The following is a 22,397-nucleotide window of genomic DNA, read 5'->3' as shown; positions in this document are numbered from 1 at the left end:
TGTACTCCAGGAGCTTGGCTCATTGGTTAGTTGTGGATTTCTGCATCGGCTTTCATCTGTTTCTGGAAGACGGTTCAAGCTTCTGTGGGGTTATGGATTGTAGGCTGGGTATCTTTTGCTTTATGTCTGGTATCTATTTATGAGTGAGTACATACTATATTTGTCTTTCTGGGTCTGGGTTACCTCATTCAGGATGTTTTTTTTTTTTTTTCTAATTCTGTCCACCTGCCTGCAAATTTTAGGATGTCATTGTTTCTTACTGCTGAGTAGTACTCCATTGTGTAAATGTACCACGTTTTCTTTATTCATTCTTCAGTTGAGAGGCATCTAGGCTGTTTCCAAGATCTGGCTATTATGAATAATATTGCTATGAATATAGTTGAGCAAATGTCCTTGTGGTGTGAGTGTGCCTCCTTTGGGTATGTGCCCAAGAGTGGTATTGCAGTGTCTTGATGTAGGTTGATCCCTAATATTCTGAGAAATTGCCATACTTAGAGAAAAGCATTTTCTAACTTTGTTACCAAATCATTAATCTTTTGACAAAAATGCTTTCATTTTTAAATTACAGATTTTTTGTCATATAATTAAAATGCTCATTTCATTGTGTGTATGAATGATGTGTGTGTAGAGCATGTGCCATTGCATATGTGTAACTCAGTATAACTTTGTGGAGTTGGCTCTCTCCTTCTATCTTTAAGTGAATTCTGGAGACTCAGATCACTTGGCTTGTATGGTGTCCTAGTTAGCATTAACTGTCAACATGATGCAGCCTAGAATCACCTGAAAGAGGAATCCGGTTTAGAAGTTGTCATTCTCTGTGGGCATGTCTGTAGGGGTTGTCTTAATTGTAAATTGAAGGGGAAGGGCCCAGCTCACTGTAGGCAGCATCCTTCCCCAGCTCACTGTAGGCTGTGTCCTTCCCTCAGTACGTAGTTGTGGGGTGTGTAGGGAAGCTAGCTGGGTATAAGCCCAAGCAAGCCAGCAAACAGAGGTCTTCCATGGATTCTGCTTCACCTTCCTGACCTGACTTCCCTCAGTGATGGACTGTGACCTGGAAGGGAGGCAAATGAACCCTTTATTTCTCATAAGTTGCTTTTGTTCATAGTGTTTTTTTTTTTCACAGCAAAAGAAAGGAAACTAGAATTCATAGCAATCTCTTTTACCTGCAGAATCATCTTGCCAGCCCCTGTCATGTAATTGTTTGTTGTTCTTTCCTTTGGCCTAATTTTAGTGTGCTTTCCACATCAATGTTGAACACTCTCACAAGGATTTTACTTGATGCCTTAGCAGCCATAAATATTCAGAAAAGCTTTTTTTTTTCAGGAATTTTTTTTTGAGGCAGGGTCTCATTTATTCTAGCCTGGCCTCAGACTTATTCTATAACTGAAGATGACCTTGGACTTGTGATTCTCTTACTTTTACCCCCCCCCCCAGTGCTGAGCTTACAGTCACCACATCCTATTTATGTGGTGGTAGAGATTGAACCCATGGCTTCATGAACTCTGTGCAAATACTACCAAACAAGGCTGCATCCCTAGCCCTCTTCCTATTCTATCCTTTTCTTTTAATTTTTTTTCTAATTTGGAAGACATTTCTTTCTTTCTTTTTTTTGACTGTATTTTTTATTTTAATTAGAAAGAAAATTATTTTATATGTCAATTCCAGGTCCTTTTCATTCCCCTCCTTCCCTGCCCCCCCCCAACTAACACCCTACCTATCCCATACCCTTTCTGCTCTCCAGGAAGGGTGAGGCCTTTCATAGAGGTATCTTCAAGGTCTGTCTTATTCTTTGGGATAGGGCCTAGGCCAGCCCCCTTGTATCTAGGCTCAGGGAGTATCCCTCCATGTGGGATGGGCTCCCAAAGTCCATTCCTATGCTAGGGATAAGTACTGATCCACTAAAGAGGTCCCATAGATTTCCGAGGTCTCCTCACTGACACCCACATTCAGGGGGCCTGGATCAGTCCCATGCTGGTTTCCGAGCTATCAGTCTGGGGACCAAGAGCTCTCCCTTGTTCAGGTCAGCTGTTTCTGTGGGTTTCACCAGCCTGGTATGGACCCCTTTGCTCATCAGTCCTCCTCCTCTGCATCTGGATTTCAGTTCAGTTCAAGGTTTAGCTGTGGGTGTCTGCTTCTACTTCCACTAGCTGCTGAATGAAGGCTATACGATGGCATATGAATTAGTCATCAATCTCATTATCAGGAGAGGGCATTTAAGGTAGCCTCTCCTCTGTTGCTTAAATTGTTAGTTGGTGTCATCTTTGTAGCTCTCCAGACATTTCCCTAGTGCCTGATTTCTCTTTAAACTTATAATGTCTCCCTCTATTATATTATCTCTTATCTTGCTCTCTTCTATTCTTCCCCCAACTCAATCTCCCTACCCCATCATGTCCTCCTCACCCTCCTCTTCTCCCTTTCTCATTCTCTTAGTCCCCCCCCCCCATGCTCTCAATTTGCTCAGGAGATTTTGTCCCTTTCTGCTTCTCCAGGGGACCATATATGTCTCTCTTAGGCTCCTCCTTGTTTACTAGCTTCTCTGGCAGTGTGGATTGTAGGCTGATAATCCTTTACTCTATGTCTAAAATCCACATATGAGTGAGTACATACCATGTTTGTCATTTTGTGACTGGGTTACCTCGCTCAGAATGGTTTCTTCTAGTTCCATCCATTTGCCTGCGATTTCAAGATTCCATTGTAGTACTCCATTGTGTAAATGTACCACATTTTCTCTATCCATTCTTCAGTTGAGGGGCATCTAGGTTGTTTCCAGGTTCTGGGTATTACAAATAATGCTGTGATGAACATGGTTGAACAGATGTCCTTGTTGTATGAATGTGCTTCTTTTGGGTATATGCCTAAGAGTGGAATTGCTAGATCTTGTGGTAGACTGATTCTCATTTTCCTGAGAAATCGCCATACAGATTTCCAAAGTGGCTGCAGGAGTTGTCACTCCCACCAGCAGTGCAGGAGTGTTCCCCTTTCTCCACATCCTCTCCACCATAAACTGTCATTGGAATTTTTGATTTTAGCCATTCTGACAGGTGTGAGGCGGTATCTCAGAGTTGTTTTGATTTACATTTCCCTGATGGCTAAGGATGTTGAACACTTTCTTATGTGTCTTTCAGCCATTTTAGATTCCTCTATTGAGAATTGTCTATTTAGTTCTGCACCCCACTTTTTGATTGGATTATTTGGTGTTTTGGAGACTAGCTTCTTGAGCTCTTTGTAAATTTTGGAGATCAGCCCTCTGTTGGATGTGGGGTTGGTGAATATCTTTTCTCAATCCATGGGCTGTCATTTTGTCTTGTTGACTGTGTCCTTTGCCTTACAGAAGCTTCTCAGTTTCAGGAGGTCCCATTTATTAATTGTTGATCTCAGTGTCTGTGCTACTGGTGTAATGTTCAGGAAGTGGTCTCCTGTACCAATTCGTTCAAGGATATTTCTACTTTCTCTTCTAATAAGTTCAGTGTGGCTGGGTTTATGTTGGGGTCTTTGATCCATTTGGACTTAAGTTTTGTGCATGGTGATAGACATGGATCTATCTGCAGTCTTCTACATGCCAGTATTCAGTTGTGCCAGCACCATTTGTTGAAGATGCTTTCTTTATTCCATTGTATAGCTTTAGCTCTTTTGTCAAAAATCAGGTGTTCATAGGTGTGCAGGTTAATATCATGGTTTTCAACTCAATTCCATTGGTCTATTTTTGTGCCAATACCAAGCTGTTTTTAGGACTATAGTTCTATAATAGAGCTTGAAATCAGGGATGGTGATGCCTCCGGAAATTCTGTTATTGTACAGGGTTGTTTTGGCTAGCCTGGGTCTTTTGTTTTTCCCTATAAAGTTGAGAATTGTTTTTTCAAGGTCTATGAAGAATTGTGCTGGGATTTTGATGGGGATTGCTTTGAATCTGTAGATTGCTTTTGGCAAGATTGCCATTTTAACTATGTTTATCCTACCTATCCAAGAACATGGGAGATCCTTCCATTTTCTGGTATCTTCTTTAATTTCTTTCTTTAAAGACTCAAAGTTCTTGCTATATAGGTCTTTCACTTGTTTGGCTAGTGTTACTTCAAGATATTTTATGTTGTTTGTGGCAATTGTAAAGGATGATGTTTCTCTGATTTCTTTCTCAGCCCTCTTATTGTCTGTTTATAGTAGGGCTACTTTTAATTTTTGAGCAGATTTTTTTCCCATGGTACCCCAGCCTAGCTTTGAAATCCCCCTGTTCCAGCTTCCCAACTTTTGAAGTCTGAGGCATGCATTGTCAAACCAGCTGAGTCTTTTCTCTAATTTTCTCCTTAGATTTCTGGTTCAGATTTTTGTCTTTTCCTTCAGATGCTTTCAATATTTTTCCTCCTGGCCCCCCTTTTTTTTTGTGGAAAGTGCATTGTCTACAATATGTTATTGATTTGTTATTCAAGTCATCGATCTCTCTGTCAAAATCAAAACCCTAAATTTAGTGGCTTAGTTACTATTCTGTTGCTGTGAAGAGACACCATCATCACAGCAATTTTTATAAAAGAAAGTATTTAATTGGGGGCTCACTTACCAGAGCAGTATTATATTAGGGCATAGCAGGCATATGGAGAAGAGTAGAGTTATATGAGAGAGAGAGAGAGAGAGAGAGAGAGAGAGAGAGAGAGAGAGAGAGAGAGAGAGAGAGAGAGACTGTGGCATGGGCTTTTGAAACCTTAAAGCCCACCCCCAGTGACATACTTCCTCCAGCAAAGACACACCTCCTAATCCTTCTAATCCTTTCAAAGCGCTCTATGAAGAGTCCCACTAATGCTTAGTTGACCAAACATTCACATGTATGAGCCTATAGGGGCCATTCTTATTCCAGCCACCATGTTTAGATACCTTTTTCCTTATTCCTTTTGCTATCTCAGTTTTAGTCCCTGGTGAATATTTGGCAGAGAAGATTAAGTTGTGCAAATAAACTTGACCAAGGAACCTAAGTTCATTTTTTTGAGAACTGAAAATAATGCTTGAAGTTGATCATTCAGGGGTTTCTATAATGACATCCTAGAAGAAATTGGATATGGTTATAGATAAATCAAGTTAGGGCACACCAGCATTTGGGGTAAGTTGTAGTGGACTCATGTTTACCGTTGGAATTGGTCCCTCTCAGGTCTCTACTGCCTCCTGCTCTTGGTGCATATACCTTTCTGTGCCTCTAGGAGGAGAAAATGCGGATAGTGGAAAGCATGCTAGTTTCAGGAGATGAGATGAGAGCTGTTGAGTTTATCTGCCACTGTGTTGAGAAGACTCTGAGTTCTTTGCATCCTATGACACTAGAAGTTGGATTGGAATGCTATTTTGGTGTGGGTGATGGAGGATAAAGCCTCTACCTGCCTTACTTACAAGGCTTAATGGCTTCTCAGCTGTGCTTTGGATATGATGTAGTTACTCTGTTCCTTTCTCTAGCCTGAATTTGTTCAGGTTACCCTTAGAGCTGCCTACTCTGCTTGATTTTTTTTTGTCACCTTCCTAGCTTTTAATCATGCTTCATCCTTATGGGGGCAGTTCAGATGCCTTAGGCCTTTCCTAGAACTCTGTTTTATCGGTGATTCCTTCTAGAATGCCTAACTCAAGTATGCATTGGCTTCTTATAGCATTTGAATTTTTTTAAAGTTTCTATTTATTTATTATTTGGAGGCACATGTATGTGTATGGGTGTTCACATACAAAATAGGGGGTTATATAACAACATTTTCAAATACACATGTCTTCCATCGTACCTTGGCCATACTCACCTTCCTTTATCTTCTCCCATCCCTGTTGTAGTATTTATTTTTATTATTTTTAATCTGGAAGGAACTTTGTGTTCAAACCTTGCTTGACATTTACCTCCAATGACTTGAGTACAAAATAGCAGATGTGATTAAAAGGACTGAAGGAAGCTAGTGTCGCTTGGGGGCATTTGCATTGGTGACGGTGTGGCAACTATATTTTGGGTACTGGGGGTCAAGAGTTTGTTGTCTGGCATGTATGTGTCATATATGCTTCCCTTCCTTTGCTAGAGGGGCTTGTACTTTGCACATGTTCCCCCCAACCCCCCACCCCCGACTGTCTCTGGCTCCTTCTGCTGTTCTAGTTTGCCCCTTGGTTGATAACATTTTCCATCCTTTAGCAAATCCACGCTGTACCCTTTGAAAGCCTTAGCATGCTTGTGTCCTAATGGGCCTCAGATAGCTCCCATATGCCTCCCTGGGATTTGTTCTGCCCTCTTCCCTCTGTCCTTGTTGAGTCAAGGTTTGGCAGTGATCACACCTGTTTGAGGTGTGTATCTGTGTTCCTGTTTTGCCACTCTATGAGGTGGAAAAATGGCAGAGATGGAAGGGTCGATGAGACACATGAAACCTTAAATGTTGCCAGCCCATTGGATGTAAATCAGATACCAGTGAGATGTCTGTGCCAAAGAGGTTTCAATGCTCAGTATCCCCTTTTCCCCAGAAGTCCCTGGAGTCTTTGCCTTGTGTTGTTCACCAGGTTTGATAGCACAAACTAACTGAACTCTGAATAAATTGTCAGAGATAAGAGAGGTAGTGGAGCTGTACTTCACAGCCTTTTTGAAACCAAGTCTGGCACCCTCCCCTTGCCTTGTTCCATCTCACACAGTGGGTGCTGGAAAGTAATACATAATTGGGAGGGGCTGGCAAGTCTTTAGTGGATCTCCTCCTTGCAATGAAAAGATGGAAGCAGCATGGCAGGTTTTTTTTTTTTTTTTTTTTTAGTCTTTACTATGGTCAGTTGATGTCATTGAGACAAAGGTAGACTACCTCAGATGGGCCCCAGTACTTTTCCTTGGCTTTGACAGGCAATTTGGGCCAGACAACTGGGCCTGCGTATTTGCAGCCAGGTCTTAGGGAGAGGCTGACAGAGGGACTCTGTTTTGTTACCTAAGCTGGGATTTGATCTTCAGACCTTCAGGGTGAAAGGCTAATACTTTAATTTGCCTGTTTAATAAACATCCCCAGGCAATGATGACCTTCTTGTAGCCTCCTGTGATACATGTTCTACAGGACCCAGAGCTCCACAGTGTGGCTTGGAGTTCAGTGCCTGGGACTGCACACCAGTGTGGACTCGGCAGGGTGCCTTGCTGTGTGTAGGTGAATGAAAACCTCTTAGGGGATTTTCTTATAAATGGAATTTTTTCTTTTAAATGAAAAAATATTTGTGTGGGTTTGAAACTAAAGCCTCCTCCCACCCCTCAAAGGACATGTGTCTCACTGTGTATGATATCCTTCCTGTAGTTCTCCCCTTCCCCAAAGCTCTTACTTTAATGGTCATCTTTATTTTTCCGGTGTCAGTTTCTTTTTCAGCCGAGCATGAGAAGTAGAGATGGAGACGTGCCACAGCTGCATGAAAGTTTTTTGTTTTATGTAAATAGAGATTGATGGAACATTTTACACAGAGTACGGGCTTTTGACAAAAAGTATTGATGGTTGCTTTCAGTAAGTGTTACTTGAGATGACAGAATGTTGCGTTTTAAGATGAATTACGGGAGAAACTCCCTCTTTGGGAATGTCATACATTTTATTTCATCTCTTGTTTTATGAGAGAATGACTGAAGTCATGAATACCATAGATGGAACCATTTCCTTGGCACATTGTAAGTCCCGCTTTGGTGCACTCCTATTTTAAATACAAAGTTATGGGGGAAATATTTATACTGGCAAATGATACTGATAAAAATGCCTAACTGTGTCAGGAGCAGAACACAACTTCCCGTGTGGCTTCCTGGTGGGCTGTGGCGGGAGTCGGGGTGGGAGGTGTGTGACTGGTGGGAAGCTGGGGAAGGTGGTAAGGGCTGTGGATTTACTCCTCAGAGAGCACAGAGATTTGGTTCAGTTAAATGGTCAGTGGTGATCATGCCCCTCTGGCCATTTCCATTTCAAATAAATGCGCCATTTACATGCATCCATGGAGTTATTTGATCTCGATGCAAATGCTGTTTAGAAGTGAAGATGTGTGGTGAATTTGGCTTTGGGCCTTAATTTTCTTTATTAATTTCAGGGTAATTAGCTTAATGGCACCTAATGTCTTAATGGATATTAATATCATTACAGTATATTTATTGAACACCTGCAATCTTTTCAAGTAACTGGGCAAACAGAGCTGATTTTCTTGTAGCTTCCATCATAGTGAGAAAGAGTGAGAGGGAAAAAAAACAGGCACTAAAATTTCAGGTAGTCATATAGGCTGTGAGGAAAACTAAGCAGGGCACAGGGGATTAGAGTTTCAGAGAGGCTGGTATGAGAGTGACTGTAGATGGGGTTGTCAGGGGACACTACTTGGAGGAGAAGCTGTTCAACAGAGAGCTCAGAGGTGAGATGATTGAGCTGGGCAGAGGGCTGGGAACTTGGAGAAAGGAACCAAAGTACACAGGGCAAGTGTAAAGACTCTGGAACCAGAATGAGCTTGGCATATTGCAGAGTGTGCAGGAAGGCTAGCATAGCGCCATGAGGTGGGCGTGTGTGTGTTCAAGTTTGGACGCTGGTATGAGCATCGTATAGGAGGGTATCTACAAGAGGAATATGGATCTGTAATTTGTTCCATGTGTGCTCATAGGAGTCTTGTTTGCACATACTGTCTTCCATCTACCTAGCACCAAACTAAATTGACATTCTTATTTTTCCCCTTGCTGGTTCCTGTAGAAATATCTTAGTCCTCTCTTGGCATTCCTGTGCCACTATTTGCTGGATGCCAAGATCAATGATGCCCTCGTCACCAGAGGGAATTGAACACGTCTGCTTCCTTTAGAATGACTCCGCAGCCACAATGTTCTCTTGGACTGTCAATATCATTCTTCATGTTTCCCCACACTCTTGTAATTAGCTGTATATCGGGTTGTCTTTTTGGATGGAAGCAGATATTACTCATATTTGATCTCATTGTGTTTAGCACAGGGCTTGGAATCTAACACGTTTTAAATATATTTGTTGGTTAAATAAGTGAGACAGTTTTCTCCCTGGCTGCTCATTCTGAGATCTAAAAATTCAGGTGAATTCAGAGTCAACTAACTCCTTGTTTTTTTTTTTTTTTTTTTTTTTTTTTTTTTTTTTTTTTTTTTTTTTTTATAGAAGGAGCTTAAAACCAACTTTAAAAAATAGAAGATAATTTGGGATTTCTCTTTAGGCCACTGAAGAGTTTTGGTGACCAGCTGGTCTACTTGGTTGTTGCAGGAACGGGGACATCACCCTGGGGGCCTTAGAAACCCAGTCTTGGTTACCTTCAAACCCAGGGGGACTGGACATGCCCTGAGTCCAGCTGGGTGTCGAGTCTGGGTCTTTCCTGTTTGTGAACCTTTGTCCCTGGATCTTACCAGGAACTTTGTCCCCTATAAATTTGGAGCTGATTTGGAACTAGCTAGCTATTTTTCTCCCCACTGAATTGATGCGCTGTTCAGCCTAAGCTCAAATATGAAATATATTAAAAGCAAACTAAAAACAGGTCAGTGTTTTGCCTCTAATGCTGTGGGGATATTTGATTTTAAAACATCTTTTAGTACATCACAAATCTCCCCATGGTGCTCTTCCCCCGCCACCCCCCCCACCATTTTCTTTCTCCATCTCTTTTTATCAGAGACTCCCCCCACCCTCAGCTCTAAAGCCCATTTCTTAAGTCCCGATTTATTCTGAAATTTACATGGAGAAAATGGCTCCAGATCCCACACAAGTGAAACTTTATTTTTTAATCTGGGCCACAGTAGGGAGCCCTGAGAAATGCATTTTCCTCCAGGGTCGGAGGAGGAATACATAGTGTTTGTTTAAAGCATCAGGTATTGAGCAATGCAACAACAGGGTGAAAAGTTTGACCTCAGCTGCCAGATCCGATCTGCTAGGGGGTAATTGAGTTGCCATGTTCTCTCCCTCTTCAGTTTAAATCAAGTTTTGCTATAGCCCATTTAAGTGTCAAATTGGTAGCTAAACTTGACAACTTCAGGGTGCAGACTTGCTTTTGATCAGAATTTACATGCAAATCATTTTTTTTTTTTGCCTCGAACTGTCAGCTCCTGTTTCTGATACTCTTAGGGGGACATGTCTGTCCCCAGCTTCTCTCCCCCCAAGCCAAAGGGGATGTCGGTTAATGTTATTAATCAGCATGTGGAAGAAAAATTATCTTGATAAATATGGTGGTTAAACTATATTTCCCCCTTTGTGTGTCAGTTGTTGCAGCTGGGCATTTAATCTCCCTTTACCTAGGAGGAAATCAAACAATTATCCAGCACTTGATGTCAAAAGGAAGCTAGTGAATGAAGGTGGAGGGTCACCAGTGTATTGGGGAATGGACTTAAGCCACCAAATCCTGACAAAGGGCGCTGACAGTCTGCATTTTCTTGGGCATTAAACAAAGTCTTTGGTAAGTTTAAAGAATCTTGCCTTGCATGACTAAACTCATTGAGAGGGTTAGAGAGAAAGCTGCTTCAGAAGTCTTAAGCCTGAAAGTTTTTTTTTTTTTTTTTTTTTTTTTTGATTTTGCCCTAAACCCCCGGGACCCTTAGAAACACTTGAGCATGTGTTGCTCCATCATTCAGCCAGACAAAGGGTGTTTGCACTTTCAGAGAGTTAATAACGACAGTAGCAAGTCTTTCTGGTTTCCAGCCATTCTGTCTCGGCATTCTCCAGCATCCTCCTTCCCTAGTCATTTGACTGTGGTTTATTTGAGCCTGCCTCAACTCTTCTGGACAGCTGGGCTCTGAGAAGCAAGAAAATCCAAGAACTCAAACAGCACCAATAACAACAGCAAAACCCACCCAAAGACAAATGTAGAAAAAATAAATTTCTAGAATATACCATAAAGGGAGAGGGCTGATTGTGAATACTTAGAATTATCCGTTGCGGAGCCAATTGAGTGTAATAATCAGAGAATTTTTTTTTGTTTCTAGTTGGTCTGACATTCCGTTCCATCAGTCCCCCCTCCCACCCCAAGTGGGGTGAGAACATCAAACATGTTTTCTTGCCAAGATGACAGCCAGCATTGTGTCAGATGGGAGACACATGTAAGACCGACTTGAGAAGTCAAAAACATTTCAAGATTGGGTTGGTGTGATGGGACATGGCCCAATTGCAAGTCCTTCTGGAACCTCCTGGGCCAGGCCCCTTTCAGCCTCTGTCCAGCATTGCCTGCCTTGTGCACTGTGAAATTTTAATTGAATTGTTAATGACACTGAGGAGTGACACAACACACGAGGAACTTCCAAGAATCAGTCAGGAGGAGCCCTTTTTCTCACTGTTACAAAACAGAAGACACTGGGAAATTGACAAGTCCAAGCGGCGAGGCCAGGGTCGTAATTGATAGCAGGCTGTCCAGAGCCAAGGCCCTTCTCTGGTAATTGCAAGCAGAGGCGCCTCTCTGATCTCACCAGAGGTGCTGGCCATGCCAGAGCGACCCGGCTTTGACGGATGGCCTTCCTGAGGTAATGACTTCGGCATGTTCTGCCTCTCACACGAGGCTGTGTCCCTCCCACTGGAGAAAATGAGCCGAGCATTTTGCTGCCTCTTAAACAGGCCCCTGTTAAAATAACTCTATTCTATTATATAAGCCCTATAGTGCCAGGGGCTAAATTTATATGGTTATAAACAAGAGATATTACTTTGGAATACCACAATACTGTGTTTTGCTCTTTCTTGAGGATTTCAAATGGTGTTTTCAAAATAATGGATTTTACTTCACGAAGAAAAGAATGAGGGGTATGTAGGAGGAGGAAAGCAGGAACTCATTTCTAAACCCAACCTTCATCCTAGTTTGAAATTCCTCTGTGGACCTTCCCTAATTCACTTGCCTGGTATTTATTTGTATTTGTGTTTGTTTTGCTGGCTGCATTTGACTCTCTTTGGGAACATCAGAAGTATTATTTACTCCAGGATCCTGAAATAAGATAGATGTTTTATTTCATGTTTTTTACACTCCTCAAAGGTTTCTTTTTATTCCCCTCCCCTTTCCATTTTTGGACATTGATATATTTCAGAACTTTTATGTGGCTTTCCCTCCCTCCTTCCACCTCCTCTCTCTTCCCCCCATCCCCATTCCTGGAATGTAATTTTGTCTGTGAAATATGATGGTAAGCTCAAGTGTCCCTGATGATCTATAGCACTTCTGGATTTTCACTCTGTTGGTGACAGAAACTGACTAATTCTGATATAGGGACCCTGGATGCCTGTCCCCACTGTGACTGGTGCTTTCTGGTATGTTTGAAGTGTGGGTCTCTCATAACACCATTTCATACCAAGAACCAACTTCAAAAGAAGGCCTAGGAGATCTTCCAAAACTCAATGTTAGATTATTAATTCTCAGGTTCTTGCTCTCTCTCTCTCTCTCTCTCTCTCTCTCTCTCTCTCTCTCTCTCTCTGTGTGTGTGTGTGTGTGTGTGTGTGCCCGAATATGAGAGCACATGCACACACACTCAGAGATGGATAAGCCTTGATGGGGAACCTGAGAGGCTGGGTTCAGATTCTCATTGCTGGGACTTTCAGGGTAATGGCTACAGAAAAGATTGGGCTGTGATTATTTGTCTCAGCTTAAGCTCCACCTCTCAAAGCTTATTATTGTGGATTGGTAGTCTGTCACTCAGTCTATTAGTCTTTTGTGTGTGTTAATGTATGTGTATGTATGTGTGGTGCACGTTCATATACATGTGTGCCCACGAAGGTGGATACCAGAGGTTGAAGTCAGGTATCTTCTTCAGTTGCTTCTTCATCTTATGTTTTAAGACAGAAGCTCTCAATGAACACACCGATTCAGCTCACCTAGCTGGTGAACAAGCCCCAGGCACCCTTCTGCCTCTGCCTCTGCCTCTGCCTCACCAGTGCTGAGGCTATAGATGTGTGTGGCTGTTCCTGCCTTCTCACAGGGGTCCTGGACAGATGTGTGTGGCTGTGCCAGCCTTCTCACAGGGGTCCTGGACAGATGTGTGTGGCTGTGCCAACCTTCTCACTTGGGTCCTGGAGATCCAAACCCAGCTCTTCATGCTTGCTTGACAAGCAATTCACCGAGCCATCTCCCAGCCCCTGACGTTTATAATTTTTTACAAAAATGGAGGTTTGAAAGAGGTTCCTGGGCCCTCTTACAACAGTCACGACTACAAACAGATTGTGCATTTGGAGGTAAAACAGACTTTGGTGAGCTAGCCTGAGACCCTGAAAATAATAGGATTGGTTCTATTAGGAAATGACTGCACATGCTGACACGGAGGTCAGGATGTCAGGATGTTTTCTGGCTTAGGACTTGGAAAGGGAGGATGCCTTTGCAGCAGATTATCTCAGTGAAGAGAGACATTGTCCTCACCACCTGGGGACATTGACATCCTTATAACCTGGGGCAGGGTAGCTGTTATTGGCATCAAGCAGAGGGGGAGGGAGTCTAGGAATGGTGTATTTCATCCTATAGTCCCCAGCATGGCTCCTGTGACATCAGTCATGTTCATATGTCAATATTTTGTCTCATACAATGATATGTCAAAATGCAGTCTCAGAAAAAGTCTGTGAAGAGTCCAAACGATGACCTGACCTGCCAGTCAGCAAGTATGACTGAGAGCTTGGTGTTGGCATGGGAGCCATGGACAGGAAAGCGTCTGAGAAGTGTGTCACTCTCTGTCTCCCTCCCTCCCTCCCTTCCTCCCTCCCTCCCTCCTCCCTCCCTCCCTCCCTCTCCTCCCTCCCTCCCTCCCTTCCTCCCTCCCTCCCTCCCTTCTTTCCTCCCCCCTCTCTCTCTGTCTCAGATTTGGTATGTGGTGTGACTTTGAGTGTACTGCTTAACTCCAAAAGCTTCAGTTTCCTTTTTTACCAGGCAGCACTGATAGTAATACCAATCTCATGAGCCAGAGACCAAAACATATTCATTTATATAACTAAAGTAATCGAAAAAGACAAAGCCTATAATACAGGCATGTGCTGGAACTTAGTTAATGAATGAGAAATGGTTGCTGCCCTAAAGGTGGTGGCAGAAGAGCCTCTGAGACGGATTGGCTTGCCCAAGCTTTCCCTTTCACCTGTGAAGGGGCTGTTATTAACCTCAAATGAGGTCAGCTATGAGAAGCAAAGTTGAGATTAGAACTCAGATCTCCTGATCCAAGATCCATATCCTTGGAGTCCTTGTAGTCAGAGCCCACAACTCCAGTCCAGTAGGAAAGTACAGTTGAATATGTTTGAAATGGGAAAGGATTTGGTAACAAAATTCTAATCTGCGGGCTCTGGATTCTGGAAGGGCTGGTGTGGGAGGATCAAGGAAAGAGCTCCCTGGTGTAAATGGAGTTCTTTTTTTTTTGTATTTTTTTTTATTAGTTCAAATTAGGAACAAGCTTTCTTCACATGTCAATCCCTTCTCCCTCTCCCTCCCCTCCCCCTCCCCCTACCTAAACTCCCTACCCCATCCACCCTCCACTCCCCAGGCAGGATAGGGTCCTTGACGGGGGGCTCCCCAAAGTCCACCATATCATCCTGGGCTGGTCCTAGGCCCTCCCCGATGTGTCCAGGCCAAGAGTACATCCCTTCACATGGGATGGGCTCTCAAAGTCCCTTCTTACACCAGGGAAAAATGCTAATCCACTACCAGGGGCTCCCTAGAGTGTGGAGGCCTCCTACTTGACATCCATGTTCAGGGGTCTGGATCAGTCCTGTGCTGGCCTCCCAGACAGTAGTCTGGGGTCCATGTGCTCCCTCTTGTACAGGCCAGCTGTTTCTGCGGGTTTCACCAGCCTGTTACCAACCCCTTTTATCTTCATTCCTCCCTCTCTGCAACTAGGTTCAAGTTCAGTTCAGTGTATATCTGTGGGTGTCTGCCTCTGCTTCCATCAGTCACTGGATGAGGACTTTATGATGGCATAAAAAGTAGTCATCAGTCTTATTATAGGGGAAGGGCATTTAGGATATCCTTTCCACCATTGCCTAGATTGTCAGTTCGTATCATCCTTGTAGGTCTTTGGAAATCTCCCTAGTGCCAGATCTCTCCTCAGACCTATAATGGCTCCCTCAAATATGGTATCTCTCATCCTTCTCTCCTCTATTCTTCCCCCAACTCAATATTTCTGCTCCTCCATTTCCTCCTCTCCTTTCCTCTTCTCATTCTGGCAGCTCCCTCTCCCCTACCCTCATGCTCCCTATTGGCTCAGGAGTTCCTGCCCCTTCCCATTCCTGGGGTCCATGCATTTTTCCCTTAAGAGTCCTTCTTGTTTCCTAGTTTCTTTGGTGAAGAGGATTGTAGGCTGGTAATCTTTTGCTCTATGTCTAAAATTCATATATGAGTGAGTTCATACGATGTTTGTCTTTTTGTGACTGGGTTACTTCACTCAGAATGGTTTCTTGTAGTTCCATCCATTTGCCTGCGAATTTCAAGATTCCATTGCTTTTTCTGCTGAGTAGTACTCCATTGTATAAATGTACCACATTTTCTCTATCCATTCTTCAGTTGAGGGGCTTCTAGGTTGCTTCCAGGTTCTGGCTATTACAAACAATGCTGCTATGAACATGGTTGAACATATGTCCTTGTTGTATGGATGTGCATTATTTGGGTATATGCCCAAGAGAGGAATTGCTGGATCTTGAGGTAGACTGACTCCCATTTTTCTAAGCAACCACCATACTGATTTCCAAAGTAGTCTTACAAGTTCGCATTCCCACCAGCAATGGAGGAGTGTTCCTTTTTCTCCACATCCTCTCCAGCACAGGTTGTCATTGGTGTTTTTGATTTTAGCCATTCTGGCAGGTGTAAGATGGTATCTCAGAGTTGTTTTGAGTTGCATTTCTCTGATGGCCAAGGATTTTGCGCACTTTCTTAAGTGTCTTTCAGCCATTTCAGATTCCTCTGTTGAGAATTCTCTATTTAGTTCTGCACCCCACTTTTTAATTTCACTGTTTGGTGTTTTGGTGACTAGCTTCTTGAGTTCATTGTATATTTTGGAAATCAGCCCTCTGTCAGCTGTGGGGTTGGTGAAGATCTTTTCCCATTCTGTGGGCTGTCATTTTGTCTTACTGGCTGTGTTCTTTGCCTTACAGAAGCTTCTCAGTTTCAGGAGGTCCCATTTATTAATTGCAGATCTCAATGTCTGTGCTACTGGTGTAATGTTCAGGAAGTGGTCTCCTGTGCCAATTTGTTCAAGGGTGTCTCCCACTTTCTCTTCTAGAAGATTCAGTGTGGCTGGATTTATGGTGAGATCTTTGATCGATTTGGACTTAAGTTTTGTGCATGGTGATAGACATGGATCTATCTGCAGTCTTCTACATGCCAGTATTCAGTTGTGCCAGTACCATTTGTTGAAGATGCTTTCTTTATTCCATTGTATAGCTTAGCTCCTTTGTAGAAATCAGGTGTTCATAGGTGTGCAGGTTAATATTAGGGTTTTCAACTCAATTCCATTGGTCTATTTTTGTGCCAATACCAAGCTGTTTTTAGGACCATAGCTCTATAATAGAGCTTGAAATCAGGGATGGTGATGCCTCCGGACATTCTGTTATTATACAGGGTTGTTTTGGCTATCCTGGGTTTTTTGTTTTTCCATATAAAGTTGAGTATTATTCTTTCAAGGTCTGTGAAGAACTGTGTTGGGATTTTGATGGGGATTGCGTTGAATATGTAGATTACTTTTGGCAAGATTACCATTTTTACTATGTTGATTCTACCTATCCAAGAGCATGGGGGGTCTTTCCATTTTTTGGTATCTTCTTTAAAGACTCAAAGTTCTTACTGTACAGGTCTTTCACTTTTTTTGGTTAGTGTTACCCCAAGACATTTCATGTTGCTTGTGGATATTGTGAAGGGTGATGTTTCTCTGATTTCTTTCTCATTGGATTTATCATCTGTATATAGTAGGGCTACTGATTTTTTTGAGTTAATTTTGTATCCTGATACTTTGCTGAAGGTGTTTATCAGCTGTTGGAGTTCCCTGGTAGAATTTTTCGGGTCACTTATGTAGACTATCATATCATCTGCAAATAGTGAAAGTTTGACTTCTTCCTTTCCAATTTGTATCCCTTTGATCTACGTTTCTTGTCTTATTGCTCTAGCCAGAACTTCAGGTACAATATTGAAGAGATATGGAGAGAGTAGACAGCCTTGTCTTGTTGCTGATTTTAGAGGAATTGCTTTCAGTTTCTCTCCATTTAGTTTGATGTTGGCTGTTGGTTTGGTGTATATTGCTTTTATCATGTTTAGATATGTTCCTGTTATTCCTGTTCTCTCCAAGTTCTTTATCATGAAGGGGATGTTGGATTTTGTCAAAGGCTTTCTCAGCATCTAGTGAGATGATCATGTGGTTTTTCTTTTTCAGTTTGTTTATATGGTAGATTACATTGATGGATTTTCATATGTTGAACCATCCTTGCATCTCTGGGATGAAGCCTACTTGATCATGGTGGATGATTTTTCTGATGTGTTCTTGGATTCCATTGGCCAATATTTTGTTGAGTATTTTTGCATCAATGTTCATGAGGGATATTGGTCTGTAGTTCTCTTTTTTAGTTGTATCTTTGTGTGGCCTGGGCATCAAAGTGATTGTAGCCTCATAAAAAGAGTTTGGCAAAGTCCCTTCTGCTTCTATTGTGTGGAACAATTTGAGGAGTACTGGTATTAGCTCTTGTCTGAATTTCTGGTAGAATTCTGCAGTGTAGCCATCTGGGCTTTTTTTTGGTTGGGATGCTTTTGATGACTGCTTCTATTTCATTAGGGGTTATAGGTCGATTTAAACTGCTTATCTGTTCTTGGTTTAATTTTGGTAAGTGATATCTATCCAGAAAATTGTCCATTTCCTTTAGATTTTCAAATTTTGTGGAGTACAGGTTTTCAAAGAATGACCTGATGATTCTCTGCATTTCCTCAGTGTCCGTTGTTATATCCCCCTTTTTGTTTCTGATTTGGTTAATTAGCATGCTCTCTCTCTGCCTTTTGGTTAGTTTGGATAGAGGTTTGTCTATCTTGTTGATTTCAAAGTACCAACTCTTTGTTTCATTGATTCTTTGTAATGTTTTCCTAGTTTCTACTTTATTGACTTCAGCCCTCAGTTTGATTATTTCCTGGCATCTACTCCTCCATGGTGACTTTGCTTCTTTTTGCGCTAAAGCTTTCAGTTGTTCTATCAATTCTCTAGTGTGACTTTTCTCCAGTTTCTTCATGTGGACACTTAGTGCTATGAACTTCCTCTTAGCACTGCTTTCAGAGTGTTCCATAAGTTTGGGTATGTTGTGTCTACATTTTCATTAAATTATAGAAAGTCATTAATTTCTTTTTTATTTCTTCCTCAACCCAGGAATGGTGCAATTGGGTGCTATTCAATTTCCACGAGTTTGTAGGTTTTCTGCAATTTGTATTGCTGTTGAATTCTAACTTTAAAGCATGGCAATCTTTATCGATACAGGGGCTTTAAGATACAGGGGCTTATTTCAATTCTTTTGTATCTGTGGCGGTTTGCTTTGTTGACAACAATGTGGTCAGTTTTAGAGAAGGTTCCATGTGGCTCTGAGAAGAAGGTATATTCTTTTGTGTTTGGATGCAATGTTCTATAGATATCTGTTAAACCCAGTTGGGTCATAACTTCTGTTAGATCCTTTGTTTCTTTGTTAAGTTTCTGTCTGGTGGTCCTGTCTAGTGGTGAAAGCGGGGTGTTGAAGTCTCCTAATATAAGTGTGTGTGGTTCTATGTGTGGTTTGAGCTTTAGTAATGTTTGTTTTACAAATGTGGGTGCTTTTGTATTCGTGGCATAGATGTTTAGGATTGAGACTTCATCTTGATGGACTTTTCCTGTGATGAGTATGAAATGCCCTTCTTCACCTCTTTTGATTGATTTTAATTTGAAGTCTAATTTGCTATATATTAGGATTGCTACACCAGCTTGTTTCTTGGGCCCATTTGATTGGAAAATCTTTTCCCAACCCTTTACTCTGTGGCCTATCTTTGAAGTTGAGGTGTGTTTCTTGTATACAGCAGAAGGATGGATTCTGTCTTCGTATCCATTCTGTTAGCCTGTATCTTTTTATGGGCAGATTAAAACCATTGACATTGAGGGATATTAATGTCCATTGATTGTTGGTTCTTGTTTTGGATTTATTGTTGGTGGTGTCATTGTGTGTGTATTTCGCCCTCCTGTTTCTTTTCGTGTTTGGTAAAATTGGATTATCTATTGCCTATGTTTTTGTGAGTGTAGTTATCTTCATTGGGTTGGAGTTTTCCTTCCAGAACTTTCTGTAGTGCTGGATTTGTGGATATGTATTGTTTAAGTATGTTTTTGTCATGGAATATCTTGTTTTCCCCATCTATAGTGATTGAAAGTTTTGCTGGGTACAGTAGTCTGGGTTGGCATCCATGCTCCCTTAGTGTTTGTAGGATATCTATCCAGGACCTTCTGGCTTTCAAAGTTTCCATTGAGAAGTTGGGTGTGATTCTGATAGGTCTGCTTTTATATGTTACTTGGCCTTTTTCCTTTGCTGCTCTTAATATTTTCTCTTTATTCTGTAGGATTTTTCCCTCCTTGTCTGATTTGTCTGGCCTCTGCCCAAAGATTTTTAAAGCCCTTTTCTGAAAATTAGGCTGAGTGGAGTATTTGGAACTTAGGTATGACCAAGAAGGTGCCAGCACTGTGATGGAGAATTCTATTTGTAAATCTACCTAATGTGATTACAAGTTTGAATATAATAGTTGACTAATTACTAAACTACTTAAGGTATCACCACACACTGGATTTCTCTTTTGTGGCCATATACAGGATGTGGGGAGCAGAAGGGCTGAGGTCTCAGAGGAAGCTTTGGGCTGTAGCTGCCTTTGTGCTGAAATGCATTACCTTAAGGCAGGAGTCGGAATCTTTCATGAAGTTTCTTTAAAGACTCTAGACACCCAGAGGAGGAATGAGGGAACATTTATTGAGTACTGGCCAGTGATGGGCATGATGCCAGGTGATTCCACACATGTTTTCAGGTTTTAGTGGTGTTTCTGTGCTCTGGCAGGTCAGGCTTCTTCATTTGGAAGGTAGTGAATGAGAGACCTGAGTGATGTAGCCTAGCACATCCTGCTGCTTCAAGGGCCGTGGCTTAACATTTTAAATTCTCTTTTAGAATTATTTTTAATGTAATTTGATTTTTTTCTCTGAAGAAGATTGGACTCAGTACCTCATGTATACTGGTTAAGTACCCTAGCACTGAACTACAACCCCCCCCCGTATTTAAATTATTTATTCATATTTTCATCCGTTCACTTATTATTTTGATATAGAGTCTTACTATGTAGCCCAGGCTGACCTCAAATTCACAATCCTTCTGCCTCTGCCTCCTGAGAGCTAAGATTACAGGCATGTGTCATTACTGACATTGAAGACTACATAATGGCAGGAAAAAATCCATAAATTATTCATAAGTCTAAAAATGTAGGTTGTGAAATAGTGGACATATATGTACAGTGGATATATTTGTATAGAAAAAGGATGGGTGATTACCAGAATGTCAGTAGGCCATTTCTAGCATTTGGGTCAAGGAGGATTTTAGTTTTGATCTGTGTTTTCACAAGTCTGTATTTTACAACTAATTATAATAAAAGTTGTTTTTTTGAATGATGGGATTGACATGATCGGTACATATTTATTAATAAGTTGCTCATGATCGGGAAATATATAGTCAGGCCTGAGCAATGTGAGTATGGAGGTTCTTCCTTTAGGAAACCACTATTTTTTAGTAGTCCTGGAAAGAAATCATGCACCCATAGAGAATTGATTAATAATCATGATCATTACTGATAGTTATTATTATACCGTTATATGGCTGTGAGGTTATTAAAGGGAATCTCTGTTTTTTTATATCACATACAGGACTGTCTATGTGACTTACATGAATTATGTCATTGGATTCTCCCAACAGACATTTCTTGGTATTAGATAAATATTCCCATTTCACAGATGGAAACATTTAGGTTCAGAGAGGTTGGGAAGTGACAGAGTCAGATTGCACTCCAAAGTTTACACCTTTAAACACCAGTTAATACTGCCTCCCAGAAGACCCTGTGTAGATGGTAAAACCCCAAGTACAGGTTGCATATGAAGACTGCAAGGGTGATTTGTTGAAAAGGGGCAGACCATTTCAACCCGATCATGTGAAATCAGTAGGAGGGCTAGGAGTCTCATTCCATCCTCAGCATGGTAAAAATAAATGAGGTTCTCACTCACCTTCAACCAGGATATGATATCATGCTAGACATAAGAATGTACAAAACTGCTAACACATGGGCCACTTATGTGGCTACATCAAACACAAAGAGGGAGGAGGACACCATGTCTAAGTTGGAGAAATGTCTTGGGAAACTGATTTTCTTTGCCCATCTCTAAGTGCTCTCTCTGGTTGACCTTGTGAAGGTTTTCAGCCATGACTTGAGTGGATGTGGTTCTTACAGATCACACCTCTTCCTGACCTAGCTGAATCATCCAGTTCACAGCCTGCATAGGGACTCTGGTTTCTACACCATGGCCACAACCAGTGGCCACAGAAAGTACTGTAGAATGAGTGCATGCTTTGTCTTCATCAGCAGTGTCACGTGGCACTTCCTGATTGCACCAACAGCTCTCCACCCCATCTGAGTTTCTAGACTAAATACCAGTGCTCAAGCCACATGTGTTTATAGTATATAATAAATCTCCATTTGCCATAATGGTTTAAATTTAAAAGAAAACGAAAGGAGAACTGTTACGTTAAAAAAAAAAGAATTTGAGGGGCTGTTATAAATTAACACTATTGGAGTTTTAGGTCAAGCCCAATTTATTAGGGGGGATAAAAAAGAGAGAAACCTGGTGTGTGATCACAATTGTGATTTATCCCTACCTTGAGTAGGCCCTCCTTGGACCTTCGCTTGAACCACAGCTGGCTTGGTTTATGTAGGACCTGCTGGGAGCTGAGGTTGTAATGAAAAACAGTTATTCTTTCAAATTATTCACAAGAAGAGGGCTCATTTTATCAAGTGCTCTCCTAATTTGATTGTAAGGCTTTGGTATTTATTTTTTCTACATTAATCATGCCATACCTTTGAGGAAAGTGTAAACAAAGTGGTAAAAGACAGAATTTAAAAGAAAAAAAAAAGGCTCAAAGGACAAATGTTTTCCTAGAGGTGGCCTGTCGGAGCCCTTAGTGGGTAATTAGAAAGTTATTTCGGGCTCGGTTGCAAAACCATGAACTTTTCCAGAAGCTCTTCTCCAGGGCAGTATGGCATTTAATATTTTTGAAGATTAACCTTTAGCAATGAAAAGACTGTCCAGTATTGACTCATCTTAGCTGGAACCAGGCAGGCACTGACAGTAAGAGGGTCTTCCTCTGCAGCAGGGTCCTCCCTGTGCCCTGGGTCATCTCCTACCCCTTCAAGACTGCAGACTTCCTTTAGTACATTGGTGAACCAGGGAATCAAGGATACAGCTTCAGCCTTCTTGCCTGCAGGTT

Source organism: Cricetulus griseus (assembly GCF_003668045.3).
Source record: "Cricetulus griseus strain 17A/GY chromosome 1 unlocalized genomic scaffold, alternate assembly CriGri-PICRH-1.0 chr1_1, whole genome shotgun sequence".
Classification (NCBI taxonomy): Eukaryota; Metazoa; Chordata; class Mammalia; order Rodentia; family Cricetidae; genus Cricetulus; species Cricetulus griseus.
The sequence above is the reverse complement of the archived record's forward strand: the minus strand, read 5'-3'. Positions refer to the sequence as shown.